This window comes from Hemiscyllium ocellatum, unplaced genomic scaffold, assembly GCF_020745735.1.
Source record: "Hemiscyllium ocellatum isolate sHemOce1 unplaced genomic scaffold, sHemOce1.pat.X.cur. scaffold_243_pat_ctg1, whole genome shotgun sequence".
NCBI classification, from domain to species: Eukaryota; Metazoa; Chordata; class Chondrichthyes; order Orectolobiformes; family Hemiscylliidae; genus Hemiscyllium; species Hemiscyllium ocellatum.
In genome coordinates, this window is record NW_026868094.1 from 212,158 (window position 1) to 229,737 (window position 17,580).

Consider the following 17,580-nt stretch of genomic DNA (forward strand, 5'->3'; position numbering starts at 1 on the left):
TCTCCTCTCTCACACTGTCTCTTGTCATGTGATAGTGTCATACAGCAAGGAAACATACCTTTCGGCCCAACTCATCTACGCCAGAATTTTTAATGCTTGTAATTCCAGAAAATTTCATATTACTGTATCCTCCACTCCTCCCATAATCCTGCTGTATATTTGAAACCTACTCCAGTGTTGACATCTCTCCCTATTTGGAAATTGGTCCAGTCTCAACATGCCAAATCTCAATAATCTCATCGTGCACTCAGTACAATGATCCCTAATTCTGTAGTTTCGCACAATACTTACAGTCCACCCCATCTCTGTAAAATCCTCCAGGCTAGACCAAAATACCTACCTGTGTACCTTCCTAAAGTCCCAAGAGAACTTGATATGACTATAACCTTCTGCAGGCAGATCATATTCCTGCCACCTAGCCTATACCACCACACAACCTCAGTAACTATCTCCGATCCCTACCGACCTCCCTATCTATATAAACACCTCCAGACACTTTTCCAGCCGCAACAGCACTCCATATCTCTGTTTGCTCCTCCACTCCCGACATTTCTCCCAGCACCGCAAACATCCTCTCTTTGTGTAATTCTGCAATTTGGGGCAGCACAGTGGCTCAGTGTTGAGCAATGGTGCCTCACAGTGCCAGTGATCCAGGTTCGATTCCAGCGTTGCGTGACTGTCTGTGTGGAGTTTGCACATTCTCCCCATGTCTGCGTTGGTTTCCTCTGGAGGCTCCGGTTTCCTCCCACACTCCAAAGATATGCAGGTCAGGTGAATTGGCCGTTCTAAATTGCCCGTAGTGTTAGTTGCATTAATCAGAGGGAGATGGGTCTGTGTGGGTTACTCTCCAGACGGTTGGTGTGGACTTGTTCGGCCGAAGTGCTTGTTTCCATGCTGTGGGGCCTCTAATTTAAACTCTCCCTCTGTGTTCCATAATATTGTCCCTAAAGATAATCGCTTTACCTATAAACAGACCCAAACCCTCCAAACATTCGATTCCCTGGGAATTCCCACTTCTCCAACATCCCTCCTTATCTGTGTAACTTCTTCCACTCCTGAAAGCCGATGATAATGTGAAGATCTTACAGTCATCCCTATCTGCGTAATCCTCTCAGGTCCCTGTAGCACTCCCTGCAGAACCCATTCCAATGCCCGCGACTCTCCCAATCCAGTTCCTACAAGACTCAATATCTCTGTAACATCCTAATGTTGCTATCACCCATTCTGTCAATGTAAGTTCCTCTAGTCTGTCCATCCATTTTATCATCTCCATAATATTCTCCAGCTCTTACACCCCTATCTGTGTAAATGTTACACTCCCCTACAACCATCCCTAAAGTGGAAACCCCTCCAGTGTGCGCAATACTCCCTTTCTGTGTTAGTGTCTCCGGCTCTATTGCTGTTCCTGTCTCTGTAAGCTCTTGCAGATTGTCCAGCTTTCCGGTCCACATAATTTCCAGAACCTCAGCATCCGACAGCAACAAATGTTTTCATTAACTACAGCCTTCCATATCTCTGTTCGTTCCTCAATTCTATACAGCACTCTTAATCTCTGTAAATAACACAATTCCAAAAAAGAATCTCCCTGTCTGTGAAAACTTCCCCCATCCAACACTGAGGAGCCTTACTATCCTTTATATCACGTGTAGTCCCTTCAGATCTCCCTGTATCTTCCCTGACTCCATTGAATACAGCACATCTCATGTTCTAACACCTCTAGTACATATGTTACTCCTCATCTGTGATATTCTTCAGTTCCTGCAATTCTCGTTCTTTATCTCCACAGCTTCCAATCATCCTAATCAATATAAGGTTATTGATCCCCTGCTGCATGTTTAACACCTGTAGCAGCCTCCAACTCCTCAATGCATCCTGATGCTGTAACCTCTTCAAATACTACAGCTTACTGTCTTTGTCATATCTTCCAGTATCTGCAACTCTCTCGATTTCGGTAATCAACTCCTGAACAGCACTCAACATCTCTGTGAAACTGATGGGAATGTTTCAATCCTACCTTCACAGCGCTCACTAGTTCTCTGAACTCCGGCAGCCCTATAACCATCATCATCTCTGGTCCCTCCAATCGCGACAATTCTCTCTTGCTGTGTGAACTGATCCAGCCCCTTCAGCCCTCCCTATCTCACTCACTCCTGCAGCTCCAACTATTGTCCATGTCAATGTAGTCCCCAGTACCAACAGTCCTGCCATCTCTATAAACTCCTGCAGCTCCAACTACCATCCCTACCCGTGTCCTCTCCAGTCCCTACAACTGTCCCCATTTCTGTAGTCCTACTGCTCCAACTACCATCCATATCTGTGTTATCTCCCGTCAGTCCAAGCTTCTTTTCACTGTAATATCCTGCAACTCCAACTACAACTTCAATCTCTGTAATCTCCAGTCCCTCCAATCCTCCCTTTCTCTATAAACTCCTGTAGCTCCAACTACCTCCCAAATCTGTGTAATCTCCAGTCCCTCCAATCCTCCCTTCTCTATAAACTCCTGTAGCTCCAACTACCACCCAAATCTGTGTAATCTCCAGTCCCTCCAATCCTCCCTTCTCTATAAACTCCTGTAGCTCCAACTACCACCCCAATCTGTGTAATCTCCAGTCCCTCCAATCCTCCCTTTCTCTACAAAATCCTGCACATCCAACTACCACCCCAATCTATGTAATCTCAAGTCCCTACATCACTCCAAGTTTCTGTATCCCCTTTAGCTCCAACTGCAGCCCTTGTCTGTGTCATCTCTAGAACCTATATTCCTCCCGATCAATGTAACTCCTTCTGGACTGATTTTCCTGTACCTCTCAGTGACGTATTTCAGCCCGACAACCTATCTGATCTCTAGCCACCAACATTGATTTCGAACGACCGAACTCTGTAACATCCTCCAGCCTCTACAACCCAGCTTTTTTCTTAAGGTTACCTCGTGCCTGCATTCCCCTTTATCTCCGGTTACAGATCCTCGGTCAGGGGAACCAACATATCAGAAACCAAACTTGCAAGAACAGAGGAATCTTCGGTTATCAGTAAATTTGCCTCATTTTCTAAATGCTAATGAGATCACATTCAACATTCTCAATCTTTTCCCATCAATATCCCTCAATTCTGAGGATCAGTCTGTTAAATCTTATCAGGACTGCCTTCAATGCAAGAACATTTTCCCCTAGATAGGGGACCAAACCTGTTCACAGTATTCTCAGTGTGGGTTTACTGGAGTCCTCTGTAGTTGTTCCAAACCTTCCCTTTTTTAAATTCTCAATTCCCTTTGGAGTCTATCCCAGCATTCCATTTGCCTTCTCTATGTCCTGCTGGCCTTGTATAACACCTTTATGAGATTTATGCACAAGGATTCCCAAGTTACTCTGTGGTGTAGCTTTCTGCAGTCATTCTGAAACCAAGAGGTGACCGTAATGATCAGGAAAGTGCTTGAATGTATGGTAAACGATAAGCCAGAAATGATAACTGCACACTTAGAAACCCATGGAATGAGGACCGTCCATAACACCATCATATATAGGGTGGAACTAGGCCATTCGGTCCATCGAGTCTGTGACACCATTCGATTCTGTCTGAATTGTCTCTGAACCTCATTCTCTCGCCTACTCCCTGTAACCCTTGATCTCCTTACTCACCAAGAACCTATCTATCTCTGAGTTAAATGCACTGAATTACTCGTCTCCACATCCCCCCGAGGCAGTAAGTTCCACAGATCCATCACCCTCTGGCTGAATAAATTCCTCCACATTTCCATTGTAAAGGGTCATCCCTTCACTCTGAAGCTGGGCCCTTGGCCCCTAGTCTCTCCTGATCGTGGAAACATCTTGCTCACGTCCACACCATCCAGGCCCCTCTGTATTCTGTAAGTTTGAATGGGATTCTGCCACCGCCTCTGAAACTTCATCAAGTACAGACCCAGAGACTTCACCTGCTCCTCATATGACACGAATTTCATCCCTGGGATCTTTCTTGGAAACCAATTTCTCGTACCCCTTCACATCCTTTGTCCAGACTCTTAATGTATAACATGTAGATTGTCATCCCAATACTGACCCCTGCGGAGCTCCCCTCATCACCAGTTCCCATCGTGAAAAAGACCCCTTTCTTCACATTCTCTGTCTTGTGCCAATCAGACAAATCCTCTATCCACGTTCAGCATGTTGTTCTGAAATGGAAATTTCATTTCACACACACTGCTGAATTTATTTTTCTGTCTGGCTGTAACCAGCAGAGTTTTTCCATTACCCTCCCATCTGTAATTCCCTGGGGAAGCTGCCTTCCTGACCAACTGCAGTCTTTTGCGTGTAGGGACATACGCCGTGCTGAGAGGATGGAGCGTGTCTTGGAGGGCACGTTGAAAATGCTGGTGTTCTCGTGCACCAGGAGCTCCTGTTCTTCCAGGGCATAGTGGTTATGGGTTTGTGAAGGGCTGCTGAAAGTGCCTTCCTGAGTGACCTCAGTTCTACTTGTAGATCTTTTACACATTCATTCCTGAACATGAGCATTGATGGCTGAGCCAGAATTTATTGTTTATTTGGAGTTGTCCCTGAGAAGGTGGTAGTGAGCTGCCTTCCTGAGCCACTGCACCCGCCGTTGGAACTGTTGTTATGTGTGTCCTCTCCAGCAGGCGCTACAACACTCCTCATGTCTGTAACTGCACACAGACAATGCAGCTCTCCCTTTTGTATCTGACATCCGCCCGACTTATAACTCTTATAGTTCCTTGCAATATCTCACCTCCTCCATTCCCATCTGTGCTAGAGATCACTAAGATTTATTTAATCTTGCTTAAATTCTGATCACATAAAATCACTCCCTTTTTAAATTTGTAGTCCCTTCAGCTTCTGTAACTCTCCATATAATTGTAATCAATGACAGCACAGGCTCCCGTCCTTAAATCTCTATAATTACAATGGTTGCGTGTGCTAAATTGTTACTTTTCTTCCTCCTTATCCATCTCAGGACTTCCAGTTCCTACAATCCCACTATTTGGAATGCTCCCATTCTCTGCACCTCCTCATGTCCTGAGGGTCCTAGAATACAACCAGAGCTCCAAAAGTTTATATTCCCCCCAGTTACTGAAAGTCTTCGAACTCTGTAACATTCAACAGTCTCCAGTACCATACAACACTTGCTGGCTCTCAATTTGCATTTGTTAAAGTCTATGCATCTCTGTAAGCAGCTCAGAAAAAGCCCTTTAGACTCTACAAAATTGCATCATAAATAAGCCATTGTCTCTCTATTTCCTTTGCTGTCTTCAGCGCTTGCAACTCTCGCTTTTTCTTCCAGTAACCTGCTTTAGGCACTGTAGGTCTGCATACCTCCCCAGATAACCTGTTCCATCCCATACAGTTCTCTCAGTTACTGTAAAATCCTCTGCTCTGTCTAATCCTCATCGTTTTCACTGTCTTCCAGGCACAACGGCGATCCTGTAAGAGAGCAGTGCGGAATGGGATGTTATAAATCTCAGCTGAAGCTTGAGGCCTATCATGACCTGGGAGTTACAAAGGGAGAGAATATGAGAGAGAGCAACACAGACCGGGAGAATATACATCAGAAGGGAGAATCGAGGCCGACTGGGACTTGGAGTTGGAGAAGCAGCAGACCAAGAGCTTCGAAATCAGGACTGAGTCACAGTGGGAGTGAATATGTGAGCGAGCAACTTGGAGCAGGAGCTTGAGACTGACACACACCTGGGAGAATATAAATCAGCACTGAAGATCTTGGCATAATCATGCCTGGGTGTAACCTAGATGGTGACCCTGTGGGGGAGCAGAGTGGACTGAGAGCTGGAGGATTACACGTATCTGGGAGTGACAGAGACGGTGACCGTGTGAGCGAGCAGAGTGGAGTGGGAGCTGGAGGATTACACGTCCCTGGGAGTCACAGAGACGGTGACCCTGTGAGGGAGCAGAGTGGAGTGGGAGCTCGAGGATTACACGGACCTAGGAGTGACAGAGACGGTGACCCTGTGAGGAGCAGAGTGGAGTGGGAGCTGGAGGATTACACGTAGCTGGGAGTCACAGAGATAACGTTCTGCTGCTGGGACCTGCCTGCACTGAGGTTGAAAGAAGTGTAAGAGCCATCACAGAAAAGGCTGTAAGTTCATTGGCTGATAACAAACCGTTATTAATGACTATCAGTTAATTGCTGTTAGTCAGCAAATTTATTTTTTCAACTTCTAAAGTAAGGATTGAACTCAGAAATATGAGGTGGATGTGAATTTATTATACTGAGCCAGTAGAATAAGTTAAGCTCAATAAGGCACAGTGGAATAAGGGACTTAACCATATTGTTATTTCCCGGCTGTTAACTTCATTCTAAGTAATAAATTAAGTTACTCGAGGCATGTTGCATTTTACGACAAGGCAAGACATATTTGTCAGAAGGAAAATGGTTTCTGTTGCATTGGGAAGTCATAGCCCCTGCTCATGTCCTAGATGAACACTGGGTCATAGAGATCAGACGCTGACTAGAGACTTTGTGATGCTGAGAGTTAGAGGGATAGCCCATACACACAGAACAAATCATCCTGACACATGACTGCTTGGAATAAGGAAGGGAATCGGCGCCCAAGTGAAACAGCCAGGGAATCCAGGAATATCCCGGTGTCTCCCTCCCAAATCAGTTTCCCAGCTAGGAAGCTGATGAAGGTACTGACTGCTCAGGGGAGGGCAGTCAGAGCCATGTCTGTGGCACCACAAGCAGCCTTACTGTACCGGAGGGGAGGGAGAAGGAAGGAGGAGCAACAATCACAGGGATGTCAGGAAATTGAAGAAGGTGTCGGCGTGTCTGTAATTACAGGATAGTGGGGTTAAGGATGTCACTGTGTCTGCAGGACATTCATCTGTGGTACAGTGAGCAGTCAAAGGTCATGTCCGTTTTGGTCGTAATGACCTGGGTAGGAAGGGTGAAGTGGTCTGGGAATCAGAATTTAGGGAGCAAGGTGGATGGTTAGCAAGCAGGACCTCAAATGTAGCAATCCCTGGGTTACTGCCAGTGCCGTGCGCAAGTGAGAACAGGACTCGGAGTTTTAGGTAGATGTAAGTGTGACTGGAATGATGGTGCAGCAGGAAAGGCTTCAGATTCCTGGGACATTGGGACTGGTTCTGGGGAAGGCAGTAACTGTATAAGCTGGATGGGCTAACGTGACAGAGCTGGGACTGAATTTCTTACGGGGTTTGGGAGGGATTGAAAATAACTTGGCGTGTGCTTAGGATCCAAAAAGGAATAGTAGAGGAGAGTACCAGGATTGTCAAAATAATGGGAGCTGCAGTTGGTACAAATTTACAACAACAATTTTATCAGTGGAAGATGGAGTAAGAAAGAAAGCCTTAATCTGAGGTACTCTGCATGGACATGAAGACTCGGAGTGTGATCAGTTCCAGATGCAGATTGCTGTGTGGTAATCTGATGTGTTGATCACCCAGAGCTGGCTCAAGGAATGGCAGGACTTGGTGTTAAATATTGCTGGGTATGAAGCATTCCAAAATGACAGAAGGGAAGGGAATGGTTGAAGGTAGAAGTATGGGTTTAGATTAGCGTTAGTTAAAGAGTCCAAGAGAAAGAGGATCTGTCCAAGGACAGAATGAATTTGGCTGGAGATAAATACAGAACAAAAAGTGTACAAGTAAACTGTGAGGTACAGTCTGTCGGTCAGAAACCATTTGAAAGGATGGAGAGAATAAATATGCAAGGGCATTTGAGAGCGATGACAATACTACAGACTACTAATATTGAGAAACTTAATATTTCCAGATATTGACTGGGTTACTGGTTGTGAAGAGTCATGAGGGGCGAGTGTTCCTGGATTACATGGAGAACCAGCTCACTTCAGGAGTATGTGTCCAGTCGAAGAGAGCATGTACTGTTGGACCTTGTCCTTGGGAAAGAGGTGGGATCCAGTGTCAGTAGGGGAACGTTTTGGGGTGCAGCGATCATTTTATCGTAAAGTTCAGGAAAGTGGTAGAGAATGATATGCAATAATTGAGAGTGAGAATCATTAGTTGACTGAGAGCAGCCTTCAATGGGGCAAGAATGAGGCTGGGAAGGTTTGACTGGAACTCTAATTTGGTCAGAAAAAGAGGTCAGTTTTAACTTTAATTGAAACTCAGACCCATATACAAACCATCCACAGCTACATGTGGTTTCCATTGTTTGCCTTTGATATTCGTTATTTCACTTTTCCTTCTCTGTTTTGAAAAGAAATCTGCTAAAGATTGTTTGATATGTCTTGCCAGCATAATTTCACACACACTGTTTGCTTCCTAATTTCGCATTGGACCTCACCCCTCCACATTCCGCAATCCTCTCAGCTTTCTGGGGTATTGAGTTCCCACTGTCTTATGTAAGCTTTCCTGTTCTGTCTGTGTGTTCCTAGATTTCAAGAGAGCTCTGGATTTAGCAGTCTGACGCTATTTTACTCTGTGAGATCACATTTCCTGGGAACCACTTTAATCTCCCCTCAGAATACCTGCCACTGCTTTGTTTCTGATTTATCTTCTCGTTATTGTTTCCTGTTCACTTGAAGAAATCCCTTCTCAGTTTAATAAATTTAGACCGAGTTACACGAAAACTCCAACACTTAGTCTTGGTTTGTCCATTACAATACTTAAGTTAAAATCAAATGAACTATGATCACTGTTGCCCTTTTCCTTCCTGGTGGCAGTGGTAATGAGTGTGGATGGTACTGTCTAAGGAGGGCGATGGTACTCACACCTGTTGCTGAGTGTCGGTGGGGGAGGGAGGATGTCATTGTGGATGGGGACGAATCAAGTGGGCTGCTTATACTTTAATCGTGTCAACCTGTCTGAGTACTGTTGGAGCTGCACTCATCAGACAAGTGGAGATTGTTCCATCAAATCCTGACTTGAACCTTGGAGATCTTGGACAGACTTTGGCAAGGCAGGAGAAAAAGTTACTCGCTGCAGGCTTCCTAACTTCTGATCTGATGCTCTAACTACAGCAGCTGTATAGTCTTGGATAAATCTGAGAATGTTAGTGCCAATGGATTCAGCAATGGTACTGTCTTTGAATGTTGAATAGCGATGGTGGGATGGTTTATGATGGTTATTGTCTGACATTTGTGTGGCTCGAATGTTATTTGCCACTTGTCAGCCCAGGCCTGGCTGTTGTCGAAGTCTTGCAGCATTCAGACTGATTTCGTGATCTGAGAAGTAGGGAATTATAAACTCATGAGCAAATATCATTACATCTGACCGTATGAAGGAGTGAGCTTGCAGTTCGCTGGTTTTCCAAAGAACCCATTGCCTTCGTTCTTCTAGATTAAAGTGGGTTTCAACATTGCTGTCCAATAAAGCTTGGTGCAGTGAACCTTGTAAATGGTATACATCGCCACTATTGAGCATCAGTGATGGAGTGGATGAATGGTCATGGAAGTGATAGTAATTAAATGAGTTGGTTTTGTCCTGTGTTATTCCTGGGATGTAATTCATCACAGCCTTTGAGGAATCAGCAGGTCAGTTGCTCACTGCAGATTTCCTAGCATCTGACTTGCTCTTAAAGGCAGTATTATTTATGGGGCCAGTCCAGGGCACATTCTGGGCAATGATAGCACCCAGGATTCTAATAAACGTGGTATTGAGGACTCAGTGATGGGAATGTTATGGAAGGTCAAAATGGTTTGAAATTTTATTGTTACTTTTTGTCTAATATTTATGAGGATTATTAGTTGCCGTTTGTCATTTTAAGTGTAAAAAGTGAGGTCTGCAGAGGCTGGAGATCAGAGCAGAAAATGTGTTGCTGGTTAAAGCACAGCAGGTCAGGCAGCATCCAAGGAATAGGAAATTCGATGTTTCGGGCCAGAGCCCTTCATCAGGTTTGTCATACTAAACCTGGATAATTTCCAGGTCTTGTTACATTTCAGCATGGCCTGTTTCAGGAATGGTATATAATCAGTGACCAATCCCCCGTCTGACCTTATGATGGAGAGAGCGTCATTGCAGCAGCTGGAAATGGTTGAGCCTCGGACACTCTCTTTCCTGAGGAATGACTGCAGAGCTCTCCTGGAGTTCCAGTTACTCACACTGACAACAGGCATTATTGTTGATGGGGACAATTACTCACACTGAAACAGACATTATAGTTGCTGGGGATAATTACTCACACTGACAACAGGCATTATTGTTGCTGGAGATAGTTACACTGAAAGCAGGCATTATGGTTGCTGGGGATAGTTACTCACACTGACAGCAGACATTATGGTTGCTGGGGATAATTACTCACACTGACAGCAGGCACTATGGTTGTTGGGAATAATTACTCGGCCAGGTCTGCCAATCAAAAGTTGGCGCAGAGGCAGAGCGGAAGACTCAGACATGGCACAGAGCCGTGGTAATAGGGGACTCCATAGTGAGAGGAACTGACCGGGGTTTTTGTGGCAGCAGACGGGATTTAAGGATGGTGTGTTGTCTTCCTGGTGCCAGGGTGAAAGACATCGCGGAAAGAGTGCAGGAAATCCTCAAGGACGAGGGTGAAGAGTCAGAGGTGGTGGTACATATCGGCACAAATGATGTCGGGAAGAAGCGGAGGCACATTCTACAGCGGAACTTTGGAGAACTAGGAAGAAGGCTGAAAAGCAGGGCGTCCAAGGTGGTTATCTCTGGTTTGCTTCCAGTTCCTCGGGCTGGTGAGGCCAGAAACAGAGAGATCATGGACGTGAATGCATGGTTGGGGACCTGGTGCAGGAAGCAAGGATTTAAATTCTTGAATCACTGGGGTACATTTTGTGGCAAACATAAATTCTACAAGAGAGACGGTTTGCACCTCAATAGGTTGGGGACAAGCATTCTAGCAGGCAGGTTTTCTACTGCAACATCGCTACATTTAAACTAAGTACCAGGGAGGTGGGACAAACTGGATGTTTGGACAAACTAAGTAGCGGGGGGGGGGGGGAGGGGACAAACTGGATGTATAAAAAGGAAGTTGAAGGGAAAGTTAGAACACGAGAAGTCAAGAAAGACAAAGTCAAGAAAGACAACTGTATCAATGAGGCAGAAAATTCGAAAAGGGATCATGCTGAAAGGTTGAGTGGAATAGTGGTTGATGGGAAGGGTGAGAGCAGTAACAAATTAAAAATACTGGATATGAACGAACGAAGCATTAGAAATAAGATGGATGAGCTTGAGGCTCTTTTCAAAATTGACAGATACGATATTGTGGGGATAACTGAGACGTGGCTTCAAGTGGACAGGGCCTGGGAAATGAATATTCAAGGCTACACGTGCTATCGTAAGGACAGACTGACGGGCAGAAGGGGTGGAGTGGCGTTGTTGGTAAGGGAGGATATTCAGTCCCTTGCGCGGGGGGACCTAGAGTCAGGGGATGTAGAGTCAGTGTGGATAGAGCTGCGAAATACTAAGGGTAGTATGACCCTCTTGGGAGTCATCTACAGGCCCCCAAACAGTAGTCTGGATGTCGGATGTAAGTTGAATCAGGAGCTGAAATTGGCCTTTGTTAAAGATGTTACTACATCTGTTATGGGGGATTTTAACATGCAGGTAGACTGGGAGAATCAGGGTGGTATTGGACCTCAAGAAAGAGACTTTGTGGAGTGCCTCAGAGATGGTTTCTTAGAGCAGCTGATGCTGGAGCCGACCAGGGAGAAGGCAATTCTGGATCTGGTATTGTGTAATGAACCAAAATTGGTCAGAGACCTCGAAGTGAAGGAGCCGTTGGGAAGTAGTGACCATAATACAATAAGTTTCAATCTGCAATTTGAGAAGGAGAGGGTACAGTCGGAAGTGACAGTACTTCTGTTGAATAAAGGGAACTATGGAGCTATGAGGGAGGAGCTGACCAAAGTTCAATGGGGCAATACCTTAGCAGGGATGACAGTGGTGGAACAATGGCGGGTATTTCTGTGTATAATGCAGAAGTTGCACGATTAGTTCATTCCTAAAAGGAAGAAAGATCCCAGGAGGAGGCATGGGCGGACGTTAAGAAAGGGAAGTTAAGAAACATATAAGGTTAAAAGAGAAAAAGTATAACGTAACAAAGATAAGTGGGAAAACAGAGGACTGGGAAACTTTTAAAGGACAACAGAGGATTACTAAGAAGGAAATATGAGGTACGAAGGTAAACTGGCCAATAATATAAAGGAGGATAGTAAAAGCTTTTTCAAGTATGTGCAAGGCAAAAAGAAATGGTTAGGACTAAAATTGGGCCCTTGAAGACAGAAACAGGGGAATATATTATAGGGAACAAAGAAATGGCAGAAGAATTAAATGGGTACTTCAGATCTGTGTTTACTGGGGAAGACACAAGCAATCTCCCTGAGGTAACAGTGACTGAAGGACCTGAACTTAAGGGAGTCTGTATTTGCCAGGATTTGGTATTGGAGAGACTGTTAGGTCTAAAGGTTGAAAATTTCCCGGGGCCTGATGGTCTACATCCCAGGGTCCTGAAGGAGGTGGCTAGGGAAATCGTGGATGCGTTGGTGATGATTTTCCAGAATTCGATAGATTCGGGATCGGTACCTGAGGATTGGAGAGTGGCTAATGTTATACCACTTTTTAAGAAAGGTGGGAGAGAGAAAGCAGGAAATTGTAGAACAGTTAGTCTGACCTCAGTGGTGTGAAAGATGCTGGAGTCTATTATAAAGGATGAGATTACGGCACACCTGGATAGTAGTAACAGGATAGGACAGAGTCAGCATGGATTTATGAAGGGAAAATCGTGCTTGACTAATCTTCTGGAGTTTTTTGAGGATTTAACTCTGAAGATGGACGAGGGAGATCCAGTAGATGTAGTGTACCTGGACTTTCAGAAAGCTTTTGATAAAGTTCCACATAGGAGGTTAGTGAGTAAACTTAGGGCACATGGTATTGGGGGCAAAGTACTAGATTGGATTGAAAATTGGTTGGCTGATAGGAAACAAAGGGTAGTGATAAACGGCTCCATTTTGGAATGGCAGGCAGTGACCAGTGGAGTACCGCAAGGATCCGTGCTGGGAGCGAAGCTTTTTACAATATATGTTAATGATATAGAAGATGGTATCAGCAATAACATTAGAAAATTTGCTGATGATACAAAGCTGAGTGGCAGGGTGCAATGTGATGAGGATGTTAGGAGATTACAAGGTGTCCTGGACAATTTAGGTGTGTGGACAGATGCATGGCAGATGCAGTTTAAAGTGGATAAATGTATGGTTATCCACTTTGGTGGCAAGAACAGGAAGGCAGATTACTACCTAACTGGAATCAATTTAGGTAAAGGGGCAGTACAGAGAGATCTGGGTGTTCTTGTACACCAGTCAATGAAGGCAAGCATGCAGGTACAGCAGGTAGTGAAGAAGCCTAATAACATGCTGGCCTTCATAACAAGAGGGATTAAGTATGGAAGCAAAGAGGCGCTTCTGCAGCTGAACAGGGCCCTGGTGAGACCACACCTGGAGTACTGTGTGCAGTTCTGGTCGCCAAATTTGAGGAAAGACATTCTGGCTATTGAGGGAGTGCAGCGTAGGTTCACGAGGTCAATTTCTGGAATGGAGGAATTACCTTGCACTGAAAGACTGAAGCGACTGGGCTTGTATACCCTTGAGTTAGAAGACTGAGAGGGGATCTGATTAAGACATGTAAGATTATGAAAGGATTGGACACTCTGGCAGCAGGAAACATGTTTCTGCTGATGGGTGAGTGCCGAACCAGAGGACACAGCTTAAAAATACGGGGTAGACCATTTAGGACAGAGATGAGGAGAAACTTCTTCACCCAGAGAGTGGTGGCTGTGTGGAATGCTCTGCCCAAGAGGACAGTGGAGGCCCAGTCTCTGGATAAATTTAAGAAAGAGTGGGATAGAGTTCTCAAAGATAGTGGAATCAAGGGTTATGGAGATAAGGCAGGGAGCGGATACTGATTAGGAATGATCAGTCATGATCATATTGAATGGCGGTGCAGGCTCGCAGGGCTGAATGTCCGAGTCGTGCACCTATTGTCTATTGTCTACTCACACTGATAACAGGTACTATTGTTGCTGGGGATAATTACTCACACGGACAACAGGCGTTACTATTTATGGGGATAATTGCTCATACTGACAACAGGCATTATTGTTGCCACAGATAATTACTCTCACTGACAACAGAAATTATTGTTGCTGGGGATAATTACTCACACTGACAGCAAGCACTAATTTTGCTGTGGATAATTAATTACACTGAGAACAGGCATTATTGTTGCTGAGGAAAATTACTCGCACAGTCAACAGGTATTATTGTTACTGTGAAAAATTACTCACATTGACAACAGACATTATTGTTGCTGAGGATAATTACACTGTCCGCCGGCATTATGGTTGCTGTGGATAATTACTCACACTGACAGCAGACATTATTGTGGCTGGGGTTAATTACTCACACTGCCAGCAGGCACTAATGTTGCTGTGGATAATTAATTACACTGAGAACAGGCATTATTGTTGCTGAGGGTAATTACTCACACTGACAACAGGCACTATTGTAGCTGGGGATAAATACTCACAGTGACAACAAGCATTGTTGTTGCTGGGGATAATTACTCACACTGACAAAAGCATTATTATTGCTGAGGATAATTACTCACACTGACAACAGGAATTGCTATTTCTGGGGATAATTACTCACACTGACAACAGGCAGTATTATTACTGAGGATAATTACTCACACCGACAACAGGCATTATTATTGCTGGGGATAGTTACTCACACTGACAGCAGGCATTATTGTTGCTGGGGATAATTACTCTCACTGACAACAGAAATTATTGTTGCTGGGGATAATTACTCACACTGCCAGCAGGCATTATTGTTGCTGTGGATAATTACTCTCACTGACAACAGGCATTATTGTTGCTGGGGATAATTACTCGCACAGACAACAGACATTATTGTTGCTGAGGATAATTAATCACACTGTGGATAATTACTCACACTGACAGCAGACATTATTGTGGCTGGGGATAATTACTCACACTGACAACAGGCATTATTGTTGCCGCAGATAATTACTCTCACTGACAACAGAAATTATTGTTGCTGGGGATAATTACTCACACTGCCAGCAGGCACTAATTTTGCTGTGGATAATTACTTACACTGAGAACAGGCATTATTGTTGCTGAGGATAATTACTCACACTGACAACAGACATTATTGTTGCTGAGGATAATTACACTGTCAGCCGGCATTATGGTTGCTGTGGATAATTACTCACACTGACAGCAGACATTATTGTGGCTGGGGATAATTACTCACACTGCCAGCAGGCACTAATTTTGCTGTGGATAATTAATTACACTGAGAACAGGCATTATTGCTGCTGAGGGTAATTATTCACACTGACAACAGGCACTATTGTAGCGGGGGATAAATACTCACAGTGACAACAAGCATTATTGTTGCTGGTGATAATTACTCACACTGACAACAGGCACTATTGTAGCAGGGGATAAATACTCACAGTGACAACAAGCATTATGGTTGCTGCGGATAATTACTCACACTGACAACAGGCATTATTGCGGCTGGGGATAATTACTCACACTGCCAGCAGGCACTAATTTTGCTGTGGATAATTAATTACACTGAGAACAGGCATTATTGTTGCTGAGGAAAATTACTCACACTGACAACAGGCATTATTGTTGCTAGAGATAGTTACTCACACTGACAACAGGCATTATTGTTGCTGGGGATAATTACTCACACTCACAACAGGCATTATTGTTGCTGGAGATAGTTACTCACACTGACAACAGGCATTATTGTTCCTGGCGATAATTACTCACGCTGACAACAGGCATTATTGTTGCCGGGGATAATTACTCACGCTCACAACAGGCATTATTGTTGCTGGGGACAATTACTCACACTGACAGCAGGCATTATTGTTGCTAGAGATAGTTACCCACACTGACAACAGGCATTATTGTTGGGGATAATTACTCACACTGACAACAGGCATTATTGTTGCTGGGGATAATTACTCACACTGACAACCAGATTATTGTTGTGGGGGGAATTACTCACACTGACAACAGACATCATTGTTGCTGATGATAATTATTCACACTGAGTGCATTATTGTTGTGGTGGGAATTACTCACACTGACAACAGGTATTATTGTTGCTGGGGATAATTCCAACCTGGAGAGAAATTCCCCCAGATTTTGAGTAAGTATAACTATACTCCGGCTCTTATTGTCACACCCTGTTACATGGTGCCTTGGTGTGAACAGTAATTACGCTCACTGCTCTTTTGGAATTCTCCTCTTTTTAACTGAGCGTGCAATGGGCTCAGGATCTGAGTGAGCCTGATGGGACATTAACTGAATGACACTGAGCAGGTTATTGCTGATGAATCCCATTATTGCTGACACCTTCCTTCACAATTCCATGGTAGACCCTGCACCGATGGGTCAGTGACTGGCTGGAACACAAGGGCCCTGCTTTTTGTGTACAGGACATACTTGGGCAATTTATCATATTTTAGGTAGGTCTCAGTGTTCTTGCTGGAATGGATCAGCTTGGTTACATATGTGGCAATCTCTTGTGTTAAATCACAGTTTCCAGTGTCTCCAGCCATGTGTTGACATTGTGTGGGGTGAATTGAGTTGTCTGAAGATTGAGATATGTGATGCTGGAGACTACTGAAGGAGGCTGAAAAGGATCATCTGCTCAGCCCTTCTGGCTGAAGATTGTTCCAGTTACAGCAGCTTAATTTTTTCCTTGATGTGCTGCTGTCCTGCATAACTGGGGATTTTATTGTTAGAGAGCAGCCCTCTCCTCCAATGGTCTCACTCATTGTCCACTGTCTTTTATAATTAAATGTGTAAGGACCTTATAGACACATCTATACCATTGATTGTGGGATCACTGAGCTCTGTCCATAACTGGCTGCTTATGCCTCTTAGCATGCAAGTTGGCCTGATTTGTAGTTGAAGGCAGTAAGATTTTCTCTAGGTTGTCCACTCATATCTAGGTTTGGCTGGTGCTGCTCCCAGCATGTCCTTCTGCACTCTTCACGGACCCAGGAAGGGATCCCTGGTTTGATGGTTACTATACAGTCGGAGGTATTTTTAACCGTTATGGTTACTATACAGTGGGAAGTATGTCGTGCCGTGATGGTTAGTATACAGTGGGAAGTATGCCGGGCTGTGAGGTTGCAGACTGCATGAGTTGTGCTGCTGCTGATGTCCCACCGCACCTCATGGACTCCTCGTTGTTAGTTGCTCGATCTGTTCAAATTCTGTCCCATTCAGCGCACAGATTGCTACATAAAATGGTGGAGGGTCTACAAAATTAAGATAGCCCCTCCTCCCTTTCAGGACTGTGGAGTGACCATTCTTACCAATATATAAAATGGAGAGGTTCATCTGCAGCAGGCAGATCGGTGACGATGTGGTCAATTATATGTTTCCCTTCTATTGATTCCCTCATAACTTGCCACAGAGCAGTCAAGCCCCAACAGGATCCAGCATTAATGCTGAGCACTATATTGACTATATACCAATATTGTATACATTTGTCCCCCTCTACCTGGCTGTTTCCTGTTAGTGGGACAGAGAGAATGGTGATGTTGCTGG